At 38.3% G+C, this 26,215-nt stretch overlaps 1 long non-coding RNA gene across 1 annotated transcript; it reads left to right on the top strand.

Moving 5' to 3' along the window:
* The first annotated feature begins 2,083 nt into the window (after nucleotides 1–2,083).
* Nucleotides 2,084–12,194, top strand: LOC119877283. Its single transcript, XR_005374281.1, has 2 exons — nucleotides 2,084–3,788; nucleotides 9,952–12,194. It is a non-coding gene; the product is annotated as an uncharacterized LOC119877283 (long non-coding RNA).
* Nucleotides 12,195–26,215: the final 14,021 nt, after the last annotated feature.

The raw sequence follows: 26,215 nt of genomic DNA, 5'->3' as shown, positions 1-26,215 counted from the left end.
AAGATCCTGCCATTTTTCATGGGCAGGAGATACTGACCAGTGTTCACTCTTTGGGATAGAATGATAAAAGTGCAATTTCTTTTTCTATGACAAGGTTTGGCACATAAACAGACTAGGACTATGGAGATACAGAATGGTTTTTATTCATGTTGCTAATGGTACATTCTTAGACACATCTGTTTGTTTCACAGATTCTTTCTCCCATCCTCACATCATGTCAGCAGCTTGGTGAGTGTGTGGTGGACAACCCCACTGGAGCCTTCAAAAGTGTTACAGGTAGGTTGTCTTATTACTGGTAGTAAGATGACTTGAAGAATGCATTCTAAAACAGTGTCATATACTTTGTGGACTGTTTTACTTACTTAATTACCCACCTGAATAGAGGGGAATAGTAATGAAAAGTAATTATAGTCCTCAATAATCAAAAGCTTCTCATTTTAAAGTTTAATACATAGATTTGATCTTTCCTAAGTGTTTTTAACCCAGTAATGAGATCTTATTTCTTTGATTCACATCTACTGCAAAGACACACTCCAGTAAGGTGTTAGATAGGAGGAGAAGGAAGTCAATTTGGTCCTTGACATTTTCCATGGCTGGGCCATGTGTGATTTATCAAATGATTGATTTATTTAAAAGGTCCCTATGTAGTCTAAGATTTAAGGCAAGAGTAAGGAAAAAAAGAAAACAATGTGATTATTTTCCTTATTAGATTATCAACGATTTTTTAAATGAATTCTATCCAGGCTAACATATAGGGAAAATGGCTTATGTGTAGTTGGTGGGAGCATAAACTGACACAACCTTTTTAGAGAATAATTCTACCAAAATACTTCAACATTTTAAACCCATCTTGTGTCTTAGAATTTATGCCAAGAAAATAAATCTGAACTTGAAAAATATTAAAAGATATTTATTGAAATGTCCTTTATGAGAATAAAAAATTAATATAATCAAAATATCAATATACAATCAAAATAGAGCTAAATACATTACTAGATATATAAAATATGAGCTACCTTAGCCAATTAAAGAGAGACATTTGTGTTATGGAAAGGTATAAGCATGTATTGTTAAATTTTTAAAGTCAGCCATTGAAAGAAACATACATGTATTTTGGTTCCAATTTTGTTTTAAAAAATGTCGACGTTTAATGTGCATGGACGAACAACATATACAAAATCATTAAAACTGGTTTTCTTTAATAGAGGAATTATTGTGAGATATTTGAATACTTTCCAGTGAACATGCATTATTTATTAGTGAGAAAAGACAGCTATTTTCACTTTGAAAAATTCTAGATATTAATTTTTGCTTTTTCTCCTTTGGTCACTGAAAAAAATTCAACACATAATCATCTGTTTCGTTTTGTCCTTTAATTGTTCATCTATTTTTTATTCATTAGCTCAGTTGGCATTTATTAAGCATCTATCATGCATCCTGTGGTAGTCGCTGAAGAAACAATATGGAATGATTCTTGAATTTGTGTGTCATCTTTGCAGGTATTCCACCCACCACAAAATTATAAATGTCCCAAAACTGGTTCTGTAATACATACTGTTAAAATAACCTCTTTTATTTAGTTATTCTAGTGTCCAGAACCTTGCTGATGGTGTGCCAAGGGTTCAAAGAATACCTTTTAAGTTCAAGGTATTTATTGCTAGAGGAGTGATTTTTGAACTTATGAAATTCAAGACTTGAGTTCAAATACTAGAATATGTATTGGAATGGATTTAAAAATTCAAAGCCCACTAAACAATTAAGCAATAACTCCAGGAATAGTAAAGTCTTAGTATGTCTATAAAAGTATCCAAAATATCCAATTGGGATAAGCTAGTCTCAGAGTTCCCACTGACCATGGAGTCAGTGTTGGAGCAGAATTATCTATCCTCCAATAACATCTGACCGGTTAACTGTACTGGTATGAGCATATATGTAATCGATATGGAATAGGTATGTGAATACACTCACAATGCATTCTCATATATACATATTTGGGAATCAAAGATTTAGCAACCGTGTGCACCCTTTGCTAATGATTTGAAAATTTTTATTTATCACAAATGGCAAATTGCATAGTAGAGGACCTAGGTGAGTCAACATTCCATCAGGACAGACATCAATAGTTGCTCGCTGATGAGCTTTAAGCAGACCAATGTCTGATGGTACACTTGTCGGAGGGTAGGGTTCCGGCTCAACTGTTTCAGTGGAGACTCTCTGAGGATGCAGAATTGTCAAAAATGTAAATTTATTTTCAGTAAAATTGAGATCTTTGTTCATATCTTTTTAAGGGACTGCTGGTACTTGGTAAAAACAAAAACAAAAACAAAAAACAACCACCGACAACAAAACACAACAACAAACAACTCATTGGAATGGTTCATTCAAGGAATACTTGCCCTTTCTCCGGAGCTTTTTATGTCTTTCCCACAGAAACTCCCAGAGACTTAATATGCCACCCTCCTTTTTTTCATTTCTTCCGTCATTAATCAGATCACACGTTGAGAGCAGAACAGAGGTGGAAGGAGAGAGGAAAAAGAAGATATGAGCAAAGAAGACAAGACAAAATGCAGATAACAAATTGAATATGCATACACAAACCACAGTTTCTCCATCTATCAATATGAGAATTTCAGGCTATTGGCTGGCTATCGATAATGACCACACTTGGAAAGGAGTTCTTTGGAATAAATACAGTTGTGTGTGACTTAAAAACCAGACAGCAGGCCCAAGATAGAGTCCTTTATACTAAGCCCGTGTGCCAAAACTGAGACTTAATTACCATTTTGGCTCTTCTAGAAATGGAATCTTAAACCAGTCAGTTGGGGATCCCTTGATCAGCACCAGATAGGCCCCTGCCATCCCCTAGAGGGGAGTGACCCTGCAATCTCCAGCTCCTTTTTTGTCTAGTGTAACTTCCTGTTCCTGCTCCCTGCAACCTAGAAAGGTGTCTCATTTGGTACACAGCTCCACAGAGCTCCTTTCTATCTGCTAGGTTGGATGCCGTCCTATTTGAATCAATTGTTGCTCATATAAACTCTTAATACGCCTCAGTTTATCTTTTAACATAGGCTGCAATTACCTTGAGATCTGTGAGACATGGCTCAGTTGAAAAATTTCTAGGCTTGACATTGGGAGCTACAGGTTCTGGTCCAAGCCTTCTCAAAGTGGCTGTGTAATTGAGAGCACATTATTTGTCCTACCAAGTGTGCATCAGTATCCCCATTTATTACAATCAAAAAGGTAAGCAATACTTAACCCATCCATCACATACCTAATGTGAAAATATGAGACACGTTGAATACATGAAAGTGTTTTAAAAGATTCAAAACTAATTGCAAAATTCAGTCATTAAAACCAAATGAAGATTTTTTGGGGGGTGGTTGTTGACTGAGCAGAATATTATCATTAAACCATTAATGGATGAGTTCAGTTAATAAAAGTGTGTGACTTGTGAAGAAATGGATTGGTATTAATTACAAAAATTATATCATAATTAATGCACTCATTAATGATCCACCAATCAATATCAATTCAAGGTTTATTATTTTAAGGAGAATGGGCAATTAGCAGTTTGACACCATGAAAAGGAGATAGCCAACTAACTGATGGGTCCCCATCAAGTTTAATTTTAATTTGTTTTAAAAGTATCTTCTTTAGGAGTGAATTTAAATGCACATCGCTCTTTCTCTTTTCAGAAAATGAATATATATGTTGTTTAAAAAGCATATCTGAATGACAAAGAATCAAGTCTGGCGAGAAATGAGCACATCTTCTAAATGGGCTCGATGGTATGGGTATAAGTTCTACGCTCTCACATAGTAATATAACTGGATTGCTCTTTAAATTAAGTGAATTTGTATGTCCGCTCTCTCTTAATGGAATCAGTTTTGATATACTCTTTGTTCGTGCTGTTACGGGCTTCAGTCTAAGGGTTCTTTGTATTAACTTTTTAAAGTTACATTACAAAGAGGTTTTAAGATTTCCCAACAGGCTTTTATTTAACCAGAGCTTTTGATCTCAAACCTGCTGGGACCTAGTGAAATCCTCACCAATTCTCCAGTAACTCCTCACTATTGGAATTTGAAAAGACCCACCTGAAGGATTGAACTCCCGGTATGGTTTCAGCCATCCTTCAGATCACTCTATTTAAGCAGACAGCAAGGGGGTCTAGTGCACCCTTTGTGATCTGCTAAGCAGCCTAAGGTGTCCTTTGCATAAGTCGTACTCCTAAGGAAATAAAAATCAGGAGGACACAGACCTATATTCCTTATTTCCTGCTATCTTCAGTTAAAGGGGGATTGCAGGGGGTCTGGTTAACATCTTTTGCTACCTAAATACCTTTTGGACATGGGAACTCCATAAAAGAACTTTCATTGCATCCATTACCCTACTGCAGTGCATAACAAATTAGATTTAAAAGGCTACTTTTTTCCCCTTACAGCTATTTCCATCATTTTCTTTAAAATTTCAATTTAGTGTCGAGTGATAGACTATTCTATAATATACTTTAAAACTCTACAATTGCCAATTACACTGAGCATTATTTCCAAAGAATTAGGCTTTACTATTATAGACAAATTATAGTTTAAAGGATAAGATAATTGATTATGTCCAAAATATGTTAAATATAAAACTATATCAAGTAAACACTGTTTCTGAATAACTTTTCTTTAAATATAGATGGGTATTAATTTTTTATTTGGCCCCCAATTCCCATTTTTCGAAAGGCAACTTCAACTGCCTCTGAAGTTGATAGATACCAGTGCCACCTACTAACCTATTTTGAGAAAGGGTAAAATAAAATTCTCCATTATAATATTCAAGCTTTTTTATTTATTTCATTTAAAAATTCCATTGTGCAGATTTCTAGGCTCGTAAACAATGAGCATGGAAACGAATAAAACTTTGTAAAAAGCACAATATTTGCTGTTGTATATAAGAACAGGTTTACCTTTGGAAACTTCTATATAACTATCTTTACCTTTCTGTTAATGAGATGCAAAAACTCTTCATTATTAAAAAAAAATTTTTTGGCTTAAGGGGAGGAAAATATGTGCCACCAAAATATGCCACTTTGGCATGTGATTATTTTGAGCTGAAGGCAATTAAAACCCAGCAGACTAAAGAAAAACTTTCTCCTCTCCTTTGACTACTTAAAATAATTTAGGTAGGGAGCCTGGTCCAGAAAGAAAATTATCAGAGATAACTTTTATCTGAAAGACCTATAGCAGAATGAACATCTACTTACCAAACATCTGTTCTCCTTGTTGTCTTTTGAATTACTGTCCTTCCCTTTAAAGCCCTGAGCCCCAACCCCATTTCTTAGCTCAGGATGGCATATAAGCCTCAACTGCTTGATTTACCCTTGGGCCTCATATTTTAATGGGCTCCTGTACATAGGTAACTAAATTTGGTTTTCTCTTGTTAATCTGTTTTATGTCAATTTAATTATTAGACCAAACAAAGAACCTAGAAAAGTAGAAGAAAAAAACTTTCCTCCCTTAAAGACTTTATATTGAGAGAGGTCTAGTGACTCTTAGGGTGTCATTGTATCAGATGTTATTATCCCTGAAAAAAATCTCAAATTAGCTTAATGCCAAAGAATTAGAAATAAATATATATTTCCAGATGTGTAACATATTTGCTTTTCAGTGCTCACTGTTTGAGGGAATGCTCCCTCATGCCACCATATAACATCTACTACTAAACCATAAAGGCAATTGGAATCAAGATGATTTCCCCCTCCTTGAGATTTAATGTGACTTTAGAAAAGTAGCCTGGGATAATCTCAATTCTGGATATGTGGTAGAGTTGGCAGGTGATGTGTTCAATTTGGGTTTCAGGAATGTTGCCATACTTAGAGAAGATGGCATAATTATTCCATATCTCACCTTATTAATTTCCACAAACATTTGTTACATATCTGATTGGTAGGTATTTGAGTAGTTGTCTGATGGAATATCATTTTCTGCAGTACATAGTATCCGATTATCATAGTAACAGTCCATAGTTAACATAGATAAGCTATTATGAGTTATTTCTCTGAGGAAAGAGGGCTCAAAGATGCCGCAGAAATGTGAGGATGGTGAGGATCACATAAAAATGCTTTCCAGGGACTCCTGGGGGGCTCAGCGGTTGAGCATCTGCCTTTGGCTCAGGTCATAATCCTGGGTGCTGGGATCAAGTCCCACATCAGGCTCCCTGCATGGAGCCTGCTTCTCCCTCTGCCTATGTCTCTGCCTCCCTCTCTCTGTCTCTCGTGAATAAATAAATAAAATCTTAAAAAAACAAGAAGAAAATGTTTTCTGACTTTTATGGATAAGTGTTAATTTATTATATGCTGTATAACAGCAATCCCCTGCTCATTTGTTAAAAACAAAAATTCTGTGCATTTTTATGTATAGGGAAAAGATATAATAAAGTATTTCTCATAATCCCAAATTTACTCCATTTCACTCTTCTTTACAATGTAAACAGTTTTGGAGATGGTTGGTTACTCTGCAATATCTATCAGTTGAAAAAAATGTGTATCACCTATGATTAAAAAATTATACTTCCCAAAATTTGACCTTCAGAAATACTTACAACATTGGTACAGCTGCAGTGAGAAGGATGTTCACTATTGCATTATGAGAATAAAAACTGCAGTGAATCGAAAGGCCTTATCGACACGGCACTGCTAACAAGACATCCAGCAGCACGGTCATAGCTGCTCTCTTACCAACTGCTAAACAGCACCTCTCCATTCCACACACCAACCATTTTCAGGTAGATGTTGTTAATATCACATTTTACGGGTTCAGGAAGTGAAATCCAGTGAAGTTGAATAACGTGTCAAAATCACGGAATTACTAATGGTCGGAACTAGAATTCGGACCCAACCAAGCCAATTGGTTGCAGAGCCCACGAATCCCTAACTGCTTGTACATATTCAAAGAATGAGACAATTTTAGACATGAAATGGAAGAGAGGTCTAAGAAATATTAAATATAGAAATTAAAATAAATTTAAAAAATGAAGTCACTGAGAAGAATTATAGGATGCTATCATTTTGGTAAAAAGTATATCCATATACATTTAGAATATAGAGAGAAAAAAATTTTTAAAGACTTTATTTATTCATGAGAGACCCACACAGAAGAGAGGCAGAGACACAGGCAGAGGGAGAAGCAGGCTCCATGCAGGGAGCCCGACATGAGACTCGATCCCAGATCCTGGATCATAGGATCAAGACCTGGGCTGAAAGCAGACGCTCAACCACTCAACTGCTCAACCGCTGAGCCATCCAGGCACCTCTGGTGAGAAACATTTGAAGGAATATTCACCAGACTGTTTACGTAAGAGTTTCTGCAAGACTCTTATATTTTGCTTTATATATTTCTGTAATATTTAGATATTTTATATATATGATTAAAAATACAACAAAGATAGTTCTTTAAAATACCAATTTAGGGAATCGCTGGGTGGCTCAGTGGTTTAGCACCTGCTTTTGGCCCAGGGCATGATCCTGGAGTCCCGGGATCGAGTCCCACTTCGGGCTCCCTGCATGGAGCCTGCTTCTCCCTCTGCCTGTGTCTCTGCCTCTCTCTCTCTGTATCTCTCATGAATAAATACATAAAATCTTAAAAAAAAATACCAATGTATAATTAGGAGAATCAATAGAAGCAATGAATTATTTCATCAACATACAGCATTATTTTCAACATCTCTAATGCTGGCAGTCAATTTGGCCTTCTTATAACAAAGCAGAAATAAATTACATGACATAGAATTTTCGTACTATTGACATTAATTATCACAGTCTGTTTTGAGGGGGATGGTATCCTATGGTTTGAAAAAGCAGCAGGGATGCCTGGCTGGTTCAGTCAGTCCAGTGTGCAACTCTTGATCTCAGGGTCATGAGTTTGAGCCCACACTGGGCATGGAGTCTACTTTAAAATAAATAAATAAATAAATAAATAAATAAATAAATATTTTTAAAATAAGTAAAAAAACAATAACACTGAGAATGTTTTCCTTGTGTAAGCAAGTTTTGCAAGTGACCTGTCTTATAACTATAGGATTAAAGCTGTCATATCAATAGAGTTATACTTATTGTTACTTCTCATTCCCTATAACACAAATATTTACTCTTTTACAATTTTGGGGAAAGGGAGATTCTCACACCCTGCCTAATATATAAAACTGCTTACTGCTTTTGCATTTATAAATTGTTTACACCAGCAGGCATTGCATCCAGGTTCCTAGGAAGGGAAAAAATTCTGTGCACTTTATTCTGAAGTTACAAATGATATTTGATACACTGCCGGGTTAAACACAGGGTTTCGGCTGGCTCTAGCCCTACTTCTTACATTTCAGCATTGAAAAAAAAAAATCAGTCATGGGTAATGCTTTCAAAAACTTTAATCCAAAGCTTTGCTTATGGATATCATATGATTTTAAAAGGTAATAAAGAACATTCCCTGTAATCAAGGGTGAGTCAAGGAAAATGGCACACGAGGCAGTAAGTCAGCCAAACAAAAACTTGACCCAACACCAAGCTCATTGTCAAAACCACAGCTGTCACATCAACCAATGAGACCTGAACGAGAGGCAGCCAGGAAGTCAGGTGCCGAGGCTGGAAAGACTCTGTTCCAGATCCTTTGGCAGTTGGCCCTTCAGCTGCTGTATCCCCAGTGTGGGCTCAGGGGTGTTGGATCTGGTTTTGGACCACAGGAGGGGGAGTGACGTGAAGTACGATCAATACTGTCAACAGCAAGATTGTCAAGTTAGTACTGATAATATATTCATGGGAAGATACACTGTTTGGCTGTTCGGGCTCTACGGAAGGAGGGCCCACGGACAATGCATGCAGCGACTCTGACAACACAATCTACGCCTCTGCCCCTACAACCTGGCATGGGGTTCAGTTTTCCTTCAACCTTCGATTCCTGCAGGTAGTGTGTCTTGTTTACCAAAGAGGGTCTTGCAAACTATGGAGACAAGAGTGAGTAACCAGGTTTAAAGGGGAAATATGGTTAGAAGGAACATGATACTCGGATTTTAAAAAAAGAAAATGGATTTTTGAATTTGGCATTACGAACAGAGAGCTGTCATGTTTCTTTCCTTCAATAGAGAAAATAAGTGACCCAAAACAGAAAATAAGTGACCCTTGCTGTGATTAGCAACTCGCCGTGTCTGCTTAGTGTCAAGAATGCTGCTAGTATCTAATGAAAATTTATAATCATAGATCACCTCTTCAAAGAAAAATGACTAAACAGAGAATATATCTTTATGTCGGGTCATCTTATAGCACTTTTAAAGCTAAGGAGTGTCCTGCTTGCATAGAGCAGATATTGCATATATGTTAACCAACAACTGATCACGACTCACTGGATCTTGAGATTGTCTTTGAAATTACCCCCAGTCACCCAGTTGCATGTTCTCCAGGTTTATATTATTATGTTCTCACTTTGGTGGTGAGACTTTGTATGCAGTTCATGAAAATTTTCTGTATTGGTAGACACATTAATCCACTGTAGTGAAGAGCATCTGGTATGGGACCCTGAGCATAGCATGTTCTCAATAAATGTTTGCTAACTTTTATAATAGTCCCTGAGAATTGTGAGACATTCTGGGGAGTATGAAGGACATTATAAGATCTTAACTTTTGGTGGCAGATACAGAAGGAACAGAACAAACACAAATTAAATATAATAGAAATATGCTAACATCTACAGAATTTTAAAAATTATCTCATTAGACACATGCATAAAGAAGAGGCATTTTCTTAGTGGCCGAGATTAACTTTCCAACGTGGTTCCAATGGAGGAGATGGATACAGTTTATGATAATGGGTAACATTTATTAAACACCTACTACTGACCAAGTACAATGTTAACAGCTTTTGATATACTGATGATCTCATTTAATTTTCACGAGGACTGTAACATTATTATTTCCATTTTACAGATATGAAAGCTGGGGCTCAGATTTCAAAATCATTACCCAAGGTGGATTGGGAGGCAAGCCAAGGTCTGCAGCCAGAAAACGCTGTGATCTGAATGTTTATTTTGTGCATATGTTGAAGGCATGTGTTGAAATCCCAATGCCCTATGTGATGACTTGGTCATAAGAATGGAGCCATGATGAATGGGATTAGTGTCCTCCTACAATAGACCCCACTGAGCTCCCTCAGCCCTGCTGCCGTGTGAGAACACAAGGAGATGACGGCTTTCTATAAACCAGAGATCAGCCTCCTGAACTGAGAGAAATCAGTATCTGCTGTTCAGAAGTTACCCCATCTGTGGTATTTTGCTACAGCCCTCCAAACAGACTAAGACAACGTATGACAATGCGGAAGAAGTTGGTGGACCGGGGGTTCCGGAGCATTGTTCAGGCATAACCATAGCTGTACCTTTGGGACTTGGGTGGAAACCAAAATATCACTTGGCAAGAACGTACCTCTGGAGCTCCAGTTATCTTTTTGACTCCTCAACAACTGCTGCTGAGCGCTGCCAGCCTCATGCCCCTCTCTGTGCCTGATGGCGCATCTCCTGCTTTGCCCTGGTACTCTCTGGCCTCCTTCGTCCCCTGCTGACTTCTAAGCAATCAAGCTTTCCTTGGCCACATGGTCTCTGCTCACTTCCTGCTTCCTGTGTGGATGCCCTTCTGTGTCTGAACTTCTCTCTCGCCCTGGCCTTCCCTGATGTCTTGAATCCACAGGCCCCTGACACCAACTCAGAGGTCAGCTGGCATGCATTCATATCCACACTCTGTGTCCTCAGGCCACTCCAGAGACCCAGCAGCCCCTGACAGGGGGCAGCAGCCTTTGGGTAAAGCACTCATCTCACATTGGATCGGCCTGGCCAGGGGCCATGGTTGGTTTCATGAGTCATCTTGGCTAGGTTATGGTACCCAGCGTCTTTGTCAAACACCAGTCTATATGTTGCTGTGAAGACATTTCTTAGACGTACGTGATCAACACTGAAATCAGTGGACTTTGTGAAAAGCAGATTACTGTCCACAGGGTGGGTAGCCCTCATCCAATCAGCTGAAAGCTTTGAGAAGAAAGATTGAGGCCCCCCTACAAAGAAGGAACTCAGCCTCCAGACTGGTTTCATGCTCAAGATGCAGCATCAACTTTCTCCTGGGTCCCCAGCCTGCTGCCTGCTCTGTCACTTGCAAACTTGCTAGCCCCCACAGTCTACAGAGCCAATTCCTTAAAATAAATCCTTCTCTCGTGCTCTACGCACATTCACATCCCCTTGGTCTATTTCTCTGGAGAACCCTAATACACCAGGGGAGTAGGTTCACGATGCCAGTGAGCTCTGAGAAGAAAAGGCGTTGTGTTCAATCTAATCGGAGCCCATAAGAATGGAAACGAACTAGTTGATCTGAGGAATGAGTGACAAGACTAAGAATACCTTAAATAAATAAACATGAGATGGCTTTGAGTTGGCACATGGAATATCAGACAGTCAATCATACGAAAAGTTTCATTATATCTGAAGCTACTGCAGTAGAATGGCTTAGTATAATTTCAGCTTGAGGAAGGGAAGGGGAACTTCGTTTTATTCAGCATCTATTAGATGCCAGGCCCTCGTAGGTACAGGAAACGGTCGCTTAGTTATCCTTTATTTTCACAATATTTAATTATCTCGATATAATTTAATTTATAGCATTTAATGACCACAATATCCTGCAGAGTCGGACCCTGGGATGTAAGGAGGCCAAGTAGCTTGCCAATGGTTACTCAGAAAGCAACAGATGATTCTCTCTCTTCTCGACCGAGGATATCCAGACACAGTCGCTTATTACTTGCGAGGATGGACTGAACGTGTCTTCACCGCAGGACTGCTGTGCACGCTCTACCCTCGGTGTGGACATCTGCCCCTGCCTTAGGTTTTTTATCTTTAAAATTGCAGCTTGAATGTTCTCTTTAGGGACTCACTTTTGTCTCCCCCCAGGCTGAATCTGGGCCACTGATAGCTCTTCAAGTTCCCAGCACTTTTTTTTTACAGTACATGTAATTATGCCTCTGTGCGCAAGCTTTTCTTTGAGTTTTCTCTACTAGACTGTAAGTCACATGAGAACAAGAACTGCAGCTATTCTGTTCCCCCATCTTATCTCTGGGCCCGAGGGAAGTATTTACCACGTGGTAGTAATGACTCAATGACCATGTACTGAATAAAGCTATTTGAATGAATTTGAAACCAAATCTTAGTTCGTGCTCTCTTCCTTTATATCACATGGCTTTCTGATTCTGTCCCCTAACAAATAACAGGTTTCTGACTTTAAAAAAAATAAAGAGGAAAGCACCTAGGCTCTTGTCCCCAACCCCTGTGCCGATTGAAACTCTGCATAAAAGGAAACCCATTTATAAATAGCCCCTCAGTGTTATTTTGCTATTAGTAAAATTTTCCCTCTCCAGGCTCAAAGCTTTAGAATGAGACTTGCCTCTTCTCCACCTCTGTTTTAGTCCAACAAACCACGTTTTAAAACATCCACAAACTGTGGGACAGTAATTTTTCGATCTATGCTGAAGACCTTGAAGAAATTGTGAGAAGTGCCTGGGTGGCTCAGTCGGCTAAGCACCTGCCCTAGGCTCAGGTCATGATCCCGGGGTCCTGGGGTGGAGCCCTGCATCAGGCTCCCTGCTCAGTGGGGAGCCTGCTTCTCCCTCTGCCTGCTGCTCCCCCTGCTTGTGCTCCTCTCTCTCTCTCTCTGTCAAACACAGAAATGAAATCCTTTAAAGACAGAAGAAATTGTGAAAGCAGTCACCTTAAGTGTATCTTTGAATAAATATTGATTAATCCAAGAAAAATCAGAAACACAGGGACATGTCCTCAATGAGCCTCGGTGAGAATACTAGTTGAACCTCTATTTTTAAGGCATTCCAACTAAATGTATCAAAACTCTAGTAACGTACGTGTATTGACCATGAATGCTGTGCAAATCTATTATAGTCCATAGGGAGCACAATATTCAGACGACTCAACAGCAGACTGAATCTCAGTGACATGGGTTTTTAATGCCTGAATTCTGGAGCTGCTCTTGACTCACTAGAAAGCAAGGACGCTAAAAGTCAAAGTGCGCCAAACCAGAGGAAATTGCATATTCGACACTTTTTATTTGCCCTGCCCACTTACTAAAGTGTTTCTCAGATTTTTGAAGATTCAAACATCAGATGTTTTGCCGACCTTACAACATCTGCTTCAGATGAGTCAGGTAACCTTGAAGAGTATTCGTGTAGTGAAGATTTAGTTACAGGTTTGTACAATCAGTATCTATAAATATGAGTCAATATATTTATCTATTTGTTTTAGTTTTCAGTGACAAATTTAAAATATCTTCCATTGTGCAAAGTACAGATGGGATTCAACATTTGACTCTACTTTTCTGAATTTGAATTTGAGTTTGTGTAGTTCTATGACTCATCACTAATGGCTCTGCACACACACAATCAAACCTTAGTAGATCGTTCGTCGTCAGTTAACGTGTTCAGCTGGAAGTTACAGAAAGCTGAAAACTTGGTTTAAACAAGAGAGGTTTCATTATCTTCCTTAACAAAATGTCTGGAGGAAGGTAGCTAGCTGCTGGCCTTGGATCAATCTTTCAATAATATCAGGACAGATTTTATTTTATTTTATTTTATTTTATTTTATATTTTATTTTATTTTATTTATTTATTTATTTATTTTTTTTATAAATTTATTTTTTATTGGTGTTCAATTTGCCAACATATAGAATAATACCCAGTGCTCATCCCATCAAGTGCCCCCCTCAGTGCCTGTCACCCAGTCACCCCCACCCCCCACCCACCTCCCCTTCCACCACCCCTAGTTCGTTTCCCAGAGTTAGGAGTCAGGACAGATTTTAATACAGTTCTCTTGCTTCTTTCCTCAGAGATGTTGCTTTATGGCTGCAAGATGGCCACTACGTGTCTACACACCAAGAAAGCCAAAGCTTTCCCAGAAATCCATATTGGCCTTCCAACTTTGTCTCTTTGGGTAGATGTGTATCAAAGAGGCTTTCCTAGCACGAAGATGTTTAAAAAACGAGAGACAATGGACCTAAGAGAGTCTCTTGTGCTAAGCCTGGCATAGGAAACCAAGACTTAACTATGAAACCTGATTGTAGTTGTAGCCTCTCCCCGGAATATGACTTTTAACCGGTCATTCTGGAATGATATGATCAGCACCAGTGAGGTAATCTGCCGAAAGACCCCTTCCATTCACCATGGAAAGGCAGCCTTATCTGAAATAATCGACTCTTTGCTTTAATCCTGCCTCCTCCTGCCCATAAGTGTTTGCCATTTTGTATAGCTCATGAGAGCTTCTTTCTAATTGCCAGGTAGGATGTTGTCTGGTTCATGAATCATTGAATAAAGCCAATAAGACTTTTGAATTTTACTCAGTTAAATTTGGTTTTTAGCAAAGGGTATCAGAAAAGTATTGACATGGGCATATGCTAATCTGATCAAAATTGGTATTCTTTTTTGAAAGAAAAAGGGAAAGGATGGCTATTGGAGAGTCAATTGATGGTGCCTGCCTCTGTGGCACTCCTTTGAAAACCTTTTTCTGATTAGTAGGCATACTAAAATGTGTGATATCCAGTTGTGTAGGTTTGTGGGAGTGGATTTCCGAGGGTATGAGAAAGGACACCCTAAACTGCCTCTTGCCCTCACTTCTCTTATTACCTCAAAGTATCTTGCACTTTTTATATGATGAAGGAAAAATTAACACTCTAAATCCTTCATTTTATCCATGATGAAATTGAGAACTAGAAAGGAGAAATCAACTATCACAAAAGTAGTGATAGATCTAGAACAAAAACACAAATTTTTTGGTTTGGTCCAATGAATTTCCTGTGGGCCATACCACTGTTTCTCAATTGTCTGCCTTTTTTGTTACGTAGGTTGTCCTAAGTGAAATCAGTAATTGTGACTGCATGTTAGTTCTCCACATTGTAAATCTTTTCTTCTCCAAGTGGAATTCCCCAAATTATTATTTTCCAGACTTTCTTACAACTGCTTATAGAAACATGATATAGGCTAATGAAGTTTCAGTGTTAGTCTTGATTCCATACACCTTTAGTATGATTGATGAAATATTTGGACTTCCTATGATTTTAAATTGCATTTATGATTTCTATTTATCATGTTTCACTTTGTAGTTTTTCTATTCCTATTTACATTAATTACATTTCCCCTTTTTTTGGTTATTAAATGGGAGTCACACTTTCTATTTTTATTCTTTGATTTTTTTTAAGCAAGCAAGCTTGACATATTTGTTTTAATTTCCAACCACTACGCTCTTCTGCTATCAATATATTATTTCACTTCCCCTTTGTTTCATCTCCTAAACTGTCATTATATTTTTACTGCAGTTTTTATTTAGATTTACCCACATATTTACTAAATTATTTGATTACTATGGTCCATATCCCTCCTTTATTCTGGTTCAATGTTCTTGTTGGTGAATTACATCCTTTAGTAGTTCTTTCAGTGAGGAATCTGAGCATGGTCAACTCTATCAATTTTCATTCAAAAATCTCTTTATCATATGCTTCATCTTTAATTATAGTTGATTTGGGTATAAAATTTTAAATTGTCAGTTATTGGGACGCCTGGGTGGCTCAGTGGTTGAGTGTCTGCCTTGGGCTCGGCGTGATCCTGGGATCCAGGGATCAAGTCCCACTTGGGCTCCCTGTGAGAAGTCTGCTTCTCCTTCTGCCTGTCTCTGCCTCTCTCTGTGTGTCTCTCATGAATAAATAAATCTTAAAATAAATAAATAAATAAGTAAGTAAATAAATAAATAAATTGTCAGTTGTTTCTCCCTATCACACTTTGGGGTATGGTATTACATTTCCTGCTGGTTCTATTTTTATTGATGAAAAGTGTGCTTCAACCTAATTATTAGTCTTTAGATAATCTGAGTTTTCTTTCTAGTTGCTTTTAATATTTTATGTGTTTTTAAGTTTAGTATTATTTATTCTACTATGTTGCACCTAGATATGGATTTATTTCTAATTATTTCATCCTTCTATAATTCTGATTAGATATATATTTGACCATGTCATTCTTTCCTTCATGTCTCTTAGCATTAAAAAAAAATTGTATTTGGTCTCCTTTCTTTTATAGTAATTGAAGATACTGTTTCCAGTTAAGGCAATAGCCCTTTAGCTACTGGATAGCTCAGTCACTGAGGATTTTCATTTTAATGAACATATTTCTCAATTTCTTGATTTTTGGGGTTATTTTTCAAATTTGCTTTTCCTTTTTTAAAAAATTATATTTTGTCCTTGCATTTTTATAACTATTCCTTCTTCTTCCTTTTTTTTTTTTTTTAAGGATTTTATTTACTCATGAAAGACACACAGAGAGAGAGAGAGAGAGAGGCAGAGACAGAGGCAGAGGAAGAAGCAGGCTCACTGCGGGGAGCCTGATGTGGGGACTCGATCCTGGGACCCGGGTATCACCACCTGAGCCAAACGCAGATGCTCAACCCCCAAGCCACCCAGGTGCCCCTAGCTATTCCTTCTTTAATCAATTTTATCATTCTAAACATACTGTTTTATAGATTCTTGTAGATTATTTTATTACATTAAAGTATCAAGGATACTAATCTTTCTGTTGTGCCTCCTGATTCTCCCTACACAGATTTGTTTCCTTGTTTAGCTTGTCATTTTGGTATGGTGGGCTTTTCTTTGATTTAAGACTCTTGAGTGTCCCAAGCTATGTCAGTGTCCCTACACCTAGGTCTGGGATTTGCTTTTGTCAGGTTCACTTGTTCTTTTTCTTTCTTTCTTTCTTTCTTTCTTTCTTTCTTTCTTTCTTTCTTTCTTTCTTTCTTTCTTTCACATTATATTGTTTCTTTGAGATTTTCAAATAACTCAGTATGAATGCACACTTGCATAGGCTCATCTTTGGGGGTCTAATATTTGCTGAAAATTTATTTCTTCCTTTGTAACAAGTAGAAGCATACAGATCCTTGTTGTTTACCTAAACCAGTATCTTCCACAGTTACTGTGGTGTCAGATCTGTGCTTACCTCTTTAACCACAAATTTCTTCTTTATGTCTGAGGCAATTTTATTTTTTTCTTTCAACTTAACTGTGTGTTATATTTTTTGTTATGTTGTATCCAGGATTCCCACAAGTTAGCAGAGAAAAACCTGTTTGTGTTACTTCAGCTTGCTGTATTGCTAGAAACAAGATTTCCATTATTATTTTTATTAATGCATTTTATCAAAACACTGTCAAAAGACTGCTACCATTCTAACTATTCTTGCCATTTCTATGCCATTTTAAGAACAGAATCATATGACTGCTATAATCAAATCCTCAACTAATTTGAGTTGGAACTTTTTCATACTGTTTTTACATAACTGGTTTCCATATTTTCAATTATGCTTATAGCATAGAGATAGAACAAAATAATTTGTTTGGATTTACATCAGTCACACACTATTTTGAATTCCTTTAGGCACAGTAATATCAAAATTCCATCCATAGAATTCTTATGCATCTTTTTTTCCCCTCCATTCCTTTGAGATCCCCATTGTAACAACTTCCTTCTCCCTTCTCCACTCTTGTTATACTTCCCAAAGTGGGGAAAGATGAGAAGAAGATACTGAAAGGATTTGTGAGAAATCACAAAAAGAAAAATAAATATGTAATAAATTGGCAGAAGAAGGAAAGGAAATAAAAAAGATAAAAGTAAATTTGCAGGAGTGGGTAAAATAAGATGGAAATGATAAGTTCTGACTGGATAAATGAAAAGAGCAAGAAAGTAGGGGTGTTGGGAAAGAGACAGTGTAAAGTATTGGGGTGATAAGAAGAGGAAAAGAACACACATCATTGATGGCTCTTGGTGTTAGGCACTTTTTATATCTCACGTAGCACCACCAGTGTGAACTATGGTTATGTTATTTCATTTGGTAACTCTATTAAATCAGTTACATTAAATAACCCATTCAAGATCTGAATGATGAGTAAAACCCAGAGTCAAAATTCAAGCCCAAATCTGTGTGTTTTCACCAAAAACTGGGGAAGGGTTGGAAAGGTCACTCTCCACCCTCTGTGTGGAACACAGGACAGATGCCCCTGCTTCTTTTCTTTGCTAGTTAATTACATCTCTGATTAGTATAGGACAAAGGAAAATGCACAGAAGAGAAGCTTCACAGAGTTGAGAAGGAAATGCCTGGGAGAAAGGAAGATGATTCCTTTATAAGCTCTTTGTCCCCTAGAAATGTAATAGGCCTCCTAGGAGGAGCCCCTCAGTGTCTGCAGGGATGACAGTTTGAGCCAGAAGAAAGCCCAGAGGTGAATGGGAACAGAAGAGCTGAAGTGTTTTGAGACCTCCCCACTCCAGTAAGCTGCAAAAAAAGTCATAAAGATCTTCAACTCCTTCTTCTCCATTCCGGCTAAATATATACTGGACTGTCCAATGTTGCACTTTAAAATCAAGCATCCTTCGAGAGCAGTTAGGGTTTCTTCAGCATCTACACAGTGCGTAGGATTCCATGTCATTCTTGTTTAAAATGCAAAACAACTTAAATAGGATTTCCTGCATTACTCACCAACCCCTACTCCCCGCCCCCCAAAATACCAAAACGGTATTATAAAACAATTTCAAGATGAAGTGAATGCTCTAGTCCCACTGATGATGCTATATATCACATCTCCATGTTGCCAGTAGTGGAATGGAACACATGTCAGAGACATGGTGAGGTCAATTCATCTTGCCCTTAAAGCTCAAAAACTCAAAAGTCCCTTCCTTTAAAAAGAAAGAAAGAAGAAATAAAAAGAAAGAAAGAAAGAAGAAGAAAGAAAGAAAGAAAGAAAGAAAGAAAGAAAGAAAGAAAGAAAGAAAGAAAGAAAAGAAAAGAAAGAAAAGAAAAGAAAAGAAAAGAAAAGAAAAGAAAAGAAAAAAAAGAAAAATCTAAAAAATTCTTGCTAATTTTTATCCCCATTTTCATTGGGTGGTTATTTCCAGAGATGGGACTCAAGGTCATTTTTAATCCCTAAATTCTAGTTTAGTGTTATCTGAAATCATCTCTTGATGAACCCATCATTTAAAATGGTCTATTCTAATTAGAGACAAGCCTGGAGTTTTCAATGGAGAATGAGTGTTTCTTTCGGCTCTGAGATGCTCCTTGAGCCTGCTAAGTATTTCGGAGGAGGACCTCCCTCCCTCCACAAATCTTAAATTGCCCACGCTTTTGAACTGCCCTTCTCTTTTCAAACTACCTAGGTTAAAAATTAAGCCCCTACAGCGAAGGGCACCTGTATTTGTCCCTCCTATTCTTCAGCTATCCTGAAATGCTTTACAGCTGTCTAAATTAGCATAATTAAATCCACATCAATTAAAAACCTCAATCACCTCTCTCCCCTTCACATGTAGATGGTGACATTTGTCTAAGGTGGGAAATAACAAAGGAACTTTTTAACAGTTGAAGATCTGACTGAAAAGGAGGGTAATAGGATTGGTCCATTGTCCTGGGTTCACCTTAAGATCGGGAGCAGTGGTCAACCCAGAGCTGTTGGGCCAAAGTAGTACGCAGTTTGCATTTCAATGCTGCTGGCACCGGGGGCGGGCCATTAGAGATGTGCATTTTACAACAGGCCTTTCCTTCTATTGCTCTTTATCCACCAGTAATGAGGGTAAACAAAGCACCATTGTGACTTTGGGGATGGTGGTTGTTTTTAAACCAGGGAAGCCGGGTGACCTCAGGATAGCGACAAGACTACACCGTGTGGTGCTGGCAAAGAAAATTCCTAGAGATGAAAACTGACGTGGGGTCCAGGGGTTAATTTCTGGAACAGACAAATTTGCATACAAATGAAAAATGATGGGCTCTCTGTTCTCCTAAATTTTCAATGTCATCGGCATCAAACAGCAGCCTGTGTTCCCTTGCCGTTTGAAGAATATTCATTACTTTAGAAGAAGGGTCACCTCGTGTGGTGTTCAGCTCAGTGCAGGTCAATGACTTCATTTGTGAAACTTAATCTGGAGGGTGTTTTGGGTGCATTTGTGTAATTCTTCCGAATATGGCTTAAATGATACTTACTTTTATAATCCTAAACTTTCCTGAAAATACATCGAAGGCCCTGTGGTTGACTACTTTGAGCATTTACCTTTTTCACCCTCTTGAGTTATTTAACCACATTTAGTTGACCTTTTCTTTTTTACAGTATTGCAGAGGATGACAACTTGGTGTCTGTTTAGTTACTGGATACAAGAGACAGAACATGACAACCCTTACTAATTTCTTTAAGCCCATACTATTTTGTCATTCTTATTCTGACTTTTAGTTGCCTTTTTCCCCATATTTAAAGACTTTTATTTTTAGAGTAGGTTTAGGTTCTCAGTAAAATTGAAAGGAAAGTCCAGGGAGTTCCCAAATACCCCTTCCATCCACACATGGACAGCATCCCCCGTGATCACCATCCCAGGTGTACACCAGGGGAGTACGTTAGTTACGACGAATGAACCTACATTGACATGTCATAATCACCCAACGTCCATAGTCTACCTAAGGGTTCACTCTTGGTGCTGTACATTCAATGGGTTTGGACAAGTATGTAATGACATCTATCCATGATTGTGGTGTCATACATATGTAGTATCATGTAGTTTCATTGCTTTACACGTGCTCTGTGCTCTTATTCATCCGCCCTTCTCTTAATCCCTGGCAACCACTGATTTTTCACCATTGTCTGTATTTTCACCTTTCCCAGCTATATGTCATATAGTTGGAATCCTACATTATGTAGCCTTTTCATATTGGCTTCTTTCACTTAGTAATATAACTGAAACTTCCTTCATGTCTTTTAATGGCTTGCTTGCTTGCTTCTTTTTAGTGCTGAATAATATTCCACTGCCTGGATATACCACAGTTTAACCGTTCACTGACTGGAGGATGTCTTGGTTGCTTCTTGTATACTTTTTTTTTTTTATGGCATCATTCATAACCTGCTCATTTTTATAGTGTGAGGATCATATAAGAATACAGAAAGAAACAAAAAATATTCAGAGTTCCATATCAAAGATGAATGCTAGTTACTATTTTAGTAGATTTCCTCACCCTCTTTTCCATGCTCTATTACTTAGAAATTTTCAGTCCAAGGAAGGCAAGGATGCAGTCTGGTGCCTGTAACAGAGCTAGCCCTCCTTATTAGCTCAGGCTGCTGTCAAGGATATCCTGCTCCTTAGGAGTCAAAATCTCTCTCCCTTCTCTACCGCAGCACTAGTGATCCAGAAGACCCCAAACAACTTCCTGAAATCCCTCAATCTTCCCTCTTCTACAATACAGATCGCTGTAGATATTGCTGTAAATTAAAGACTGTGAAAGTACATCAGGATTCTTATTTAAATTTTAGGAAAATATTGAAATGGCTACATATGTGTAATGAAACAAACAAACAAAAAAATCTTTCCCTCAGTTCCCCAGCTCTTCAGGACTGCAGGATGTCTCCGTGGGCACGCCTGACTCCACAGGCCTTTCCGATTTGCCTGCACTTCCTGTGGGGAATAGTTAGTGATACTTTTTATTGAGTCATTGAATGCTTTTCAACACTTAACTTCTCTCTAGTGGGTGAGATGCCTCCTTGGCAGTTTATTGTTGTTGTTGTTTCTTTCTCTCTGTACTATTAATAAGAAAGAAAAGAATCAGGCATAAACTTTAGAAATCTTATAAAAGGAGAAGCTCTCATTTTTAGGATATAAAATGATTGAAGAAATCCCTTATAGAAATAGCAGCGTTAAGGCAGCTGAATTTCTACAATCCATAAGCCATAAAAGCAATATCCTGACTTGCATGGGGATAAAATGTATCTGCCTCAACCTGAAACTCCACATGCATCTATAATCCAGTCATATAAATCCCTGGTGTAATAAGCACCTTTAACATATGTTGATCGATCAGAACTATCTTTTAAGTTTTTCATTAAGTTATTTTTATGGCCATTATGACTTGCCACAGGAATTTTGAAGCGATGAACAAAATGTCTCAAAGCCCACACGTCCTGTTTAGACAAGGAGTTTTATGTCGATTCTAGTCCGCTTCTAGCTAACCTCATGTAGCAAGTATCACAAGGACATAATTAGAAAATTCGGTACAATATTTAGCCCCGGCCGCTGTTTGATAGAATTGTTTGGCTGCTGAGTAACTGAGGCTTGTTTGCATCCCAGGCTGCAATGAAAGGCGAACGTCAAACAAGATACTCTAGCTCCCAACTCCAGCTCCTGAGTGGCTCGGAAGTACAATACAGCAAGGCTTAAACCTCCCCACTGGGGAAAGGGCCATTTGACACTGAAACTACTGTTCAATCTATCGAAACACTGGTTTGCAAAAATAGTTCTTATTATATGAATATAGTGAAAGCCTCAAAAGGCACGAGGAAAAGACACCCAAGTCCGGGGGAAAAAAATGGGGGGGGAAAAGTCTTTAAAGTTGGACAGTATGTGTTGACAAAATTTGGAGATTTTTGAACATGTATCTACACATTTATTTTATAAATTGTACATAAGACTGGCTCCTCTTCCAGTGCAAAATCAAATATTTAGATTTGCAAAAACCTATGGAAGCCAGATTTTAGACAAAAAGGGATTTTTTTTGTCAGACTGTCAGTCTCTGAATTTCATCACAATCTGTTCAGCTGTTTTTGTTGCAGGCAGGCGTAAACCGTACCGGGTGAGTGTGTGTTTGTATTTATTATTAAAATGGGGATGCTAAATCCTGCTTTCTAACAGTCTTCACGTTCTTTAAGGCTGTGTTGGTCACAGAGAAGCAGACTCACGAGGTCCAAGGATCAGAGTCATGTGCAGAGCGGGAGGGAGAGAGGACCGTCCGCAAATGCCTTCCACTAGCACCTCTTTGCAGAACGTGTTTTTGAGCTTTTTGAAAAAGCCACCCTGGCATTCATAACTTTTCCTTCACCCGTCCGTACTTGTTCTTGCCTTGAAGAGGGATGGGGAAATGATTTGTCAGGGGCAGACTGAAACGTTTTATTTAATTGTCATGATCCCTTTATCCTACCCTCTGTACTACTCAAAAAACAATAAGCTGGTTGACACTTTCAACACCCTTTACCATGCAGGTATGAGAATATGCGAAGATGGCCCGAGAGGATATTGTAGATAGAACCTGCATCTCCAGAAGGCGGGACATTATATTAAAGGACAAGCAGGGCACCTGGGTGGCTCAGTGGTTGAGCGCCTGCCTTCGGCCCACGGCGTGATCCTGGGGTCCTGGGATCGAGTCCCACATCGGGCTCCCTGCAGGGAGCCTGCTTCTCCCTCTGCCTGTGTCCCTGCCTCTCTCTGTGTGTGTCTCTCATGAGTAAAAAAATAAGTAAATCTTAAATAAATAAAATCTTAAAAAAGTAAAGGACAAGCAAACAAACACCAAATTTTATATAATTACACGTCTATGGAGCTCATTCTTCTGCCAACTAGGACTTTCTGATACGTGGCTCTTGATATACAGAGTCACATCTAGCAAAAAAGGAGATTTAAGATGACATTACGCCCTCAGGAGTAAAGCTCTTTACAACAGGACGATAATACAGTTGTTCCTAATCACTATTGACTATGATGGAGTAAAGATTTGAGGCCTATCTTCATATTTTAAAGATGCACAAAACTTTTACCCTTTTTTTTTTTTTTAAACTTTTACTCTTAATTGAGTAGATTACTCTGCCCAGGCTGCCATAACAAAATGCCACACACTGAGTGGCTTAAACAATAAACATTTATTTTCTTACAGTTCTGGATGCTAGAAGGCCAAGACCAAGGTGCCAGTAGGGTTGGTTTCTGGTGAAACCTTTCTTCCTGCCTTGCAGACAGAGCACCTCCCTGTGTGGACTCTCTTGTGTGTGAAAGCAGAGAGACTCTCTGGCGCTTTTCCTCCTATAAGAGCACCAGTCCTACTGGATTAGGACATACCCTCAGCACCTCCCTTAACCTTAATGACTTCCTAAAGGCTCTATCTCTAAATATAGTCACATTGGGTGTTAGAGCCTCAACATATGAATTTGGGGGAGGACACAGTCCTCAGTGTCCATAACACTGAGATAATACCAAGGCTCACTGGAACTCCAGGTATCTTTGTATCTGGATGACTTTTTATGTCAACTCAGTGTAAGACTGGTCTCCACATTCTGCTCAGAACTTCTGATTTGCAGTTTTATCCGTTTTTGATTAGTAACACATGGTAAAAATGAATGCTGTTGCTCTATAAATGTGGTTTGGTAGACAAATTATTTCTAAATATAAGGTCCTTGGAGAAAAACAGTCAAAGGTAATATTGGCAATTAAAGAAGCTAGAGTGCATTTGGAGATACTATTACCTGCCTGAAGAAGTGAACTGAACTAAGGTCTCTTGAGATTCAGTCGTACTCACAATTTCATACCCAAGAATGAAGAATTGTATGGCATAAAGAACACAGTAACATGCAGCAAAACAGTCTTCCCTCCAAGTTTTTAAGAAATGAATATTGCTGCTAGATTTATAAAGAATAATAAAACTCCTGAGCCTGGTTGTGTACCTGTGTCAGGGACCGCCTGCCTGCTAGATGCTCATCGATCCCATTTCCTCTTTCCAGGCACCCGGGGAGACTGTTTCCCAGGTTTCCTTTAGGTTTGGCAGTGTGATTAGGTCCTGGCTAATTAGATGTGGTTGGAAGTGAGATCCAACACTTTCAGAACTGCCTAACAAAACCAGCTCTGTGATCATTCACGATTTCTCTTCTCCTTTGGAAGTAACAATGGAGGTCATGTGTTGAAGTCACACGATACACAGAACTTGGGTCCCCTAATCACCACTGGACAGCAGTACCCAGGAAAAGTCTCTGACTTTTTGGGAACAAGAAATAAATTTTATATTGTTAACCCACTGAGATTTAGGGGTTATTTGTTATAGCAGCTAGTGATAATTGTCCTTACTAATATAATACCAAGGGCATTTTTAAAAATCTTATTATTTTTAAGGATTTTATTAATTTATTTGAGAGAACGAGAGAAGCACAAGCTGGGAGGAGGGGCACAGAGAGAGGGAGAAGCAGACTGTCTGCTGAGCCCCATGGAGCTCGATCCCAGGACCCCAAGATCATGACCTGAGCCAAAGGTAGATGCTTAACACACTGAGCCACCCAGTTGCCCCTGTAATACAAAGGACATTTAAAAAAAATTTGAGACACCAGAGTATGTTTTATCTATTGAAACATATGTACCACTGAAGATGTACTAGACAAAAAGTACAACATTTCTAATTGTTTTAAGAAATCAAATGAATGTGGTTGCTATCCTGGTAGCTTTTGTCTCTATCGTTAGCAAGATTCTGATCAGAATCTTTCTGAATCAACTATTAATTATCATTTCCCACTAGGCGGATCCACAAATCACAGTAGGGCTTTAGGCTTCCTCCTGTTTACATCTTTGATATTATTGAACATTGGGAAAATGTTCACTTTTAAAAAATGAATTTAAAGGCACTGATCAGATGCCACCTGCACGTCCCTTGTCCTCTAAAATAATCTGGTAAGAATTCTGTATCTTTTGAATTCCATCCATCTGGCAAAACCAACAGTTTAGTTCAGGGACAGCAAGTATGTTGTATCTGATGTGTCTACTCAATGCATTTGTGTCTGAGTTGTGGAAGACTCAGAGGTGGAGCCTCAGATCTTTGGAATCATCTTCGTCTGCCAAAGGCCAGAAAATGTGGGCTGGAGGTGCATGTGTCCTGTACTTGCCATTGCTAGCTTACACCGTGTTTCTAAGTATTATATTTCTGCATCCATCTGTCTCCCACAGTTAGGATCCAGTATTGATGAAAATGTTGAAATCCCAATAACACTAATTTGTCTGAGTCATCTCCCCTTACCAGTGAAGATGCAACTGTATAAGTTCTGATATCTGGAGTTTAGAGTTCACAGATGAACTAAGAGATTCCATGTCTTCTACTAGATGATGGTAAGTGTTAAGAAGTGAAAACGTTTCTTATATCTTTGATGGGAATGTATGTTTTGATAAATATTCTGTAGTACGTTCTAGTAATATGTTTCAAAATATAAAGCAGATCAACACTTTCATTCAATAATTGTACCTTTTGGGCTTTACCCTAAAAATACAAACGAACACTTACATACAATGGTAACAGTTACAGCCTTGGTTTTAACAGCAATATCTGTCATTAAAGGATTGATTAAATGAGTTATGATACATTCACATG

Source organism: Canis lupus, chromosome 19 (assembly GCF_011100685.1).
Source record: "Canis lupus familiaris isolate Mischka breed German Shepherd chromosome 19, alternate assembly UU_Cfam_GSD_1.0, whole genome shotgun sequence".
Classification (NCBI taxonomy): domain Eukaryota; kingdom Metazoa; phylum Chordata; class Mammalia; order Carnivora; family Canidae; genus Canis; species Canis lupus.
Note: the sequence above shows the minus strand (reverse complement) of the source record. Positions and strands in the feature narration are given on the sequence as shown.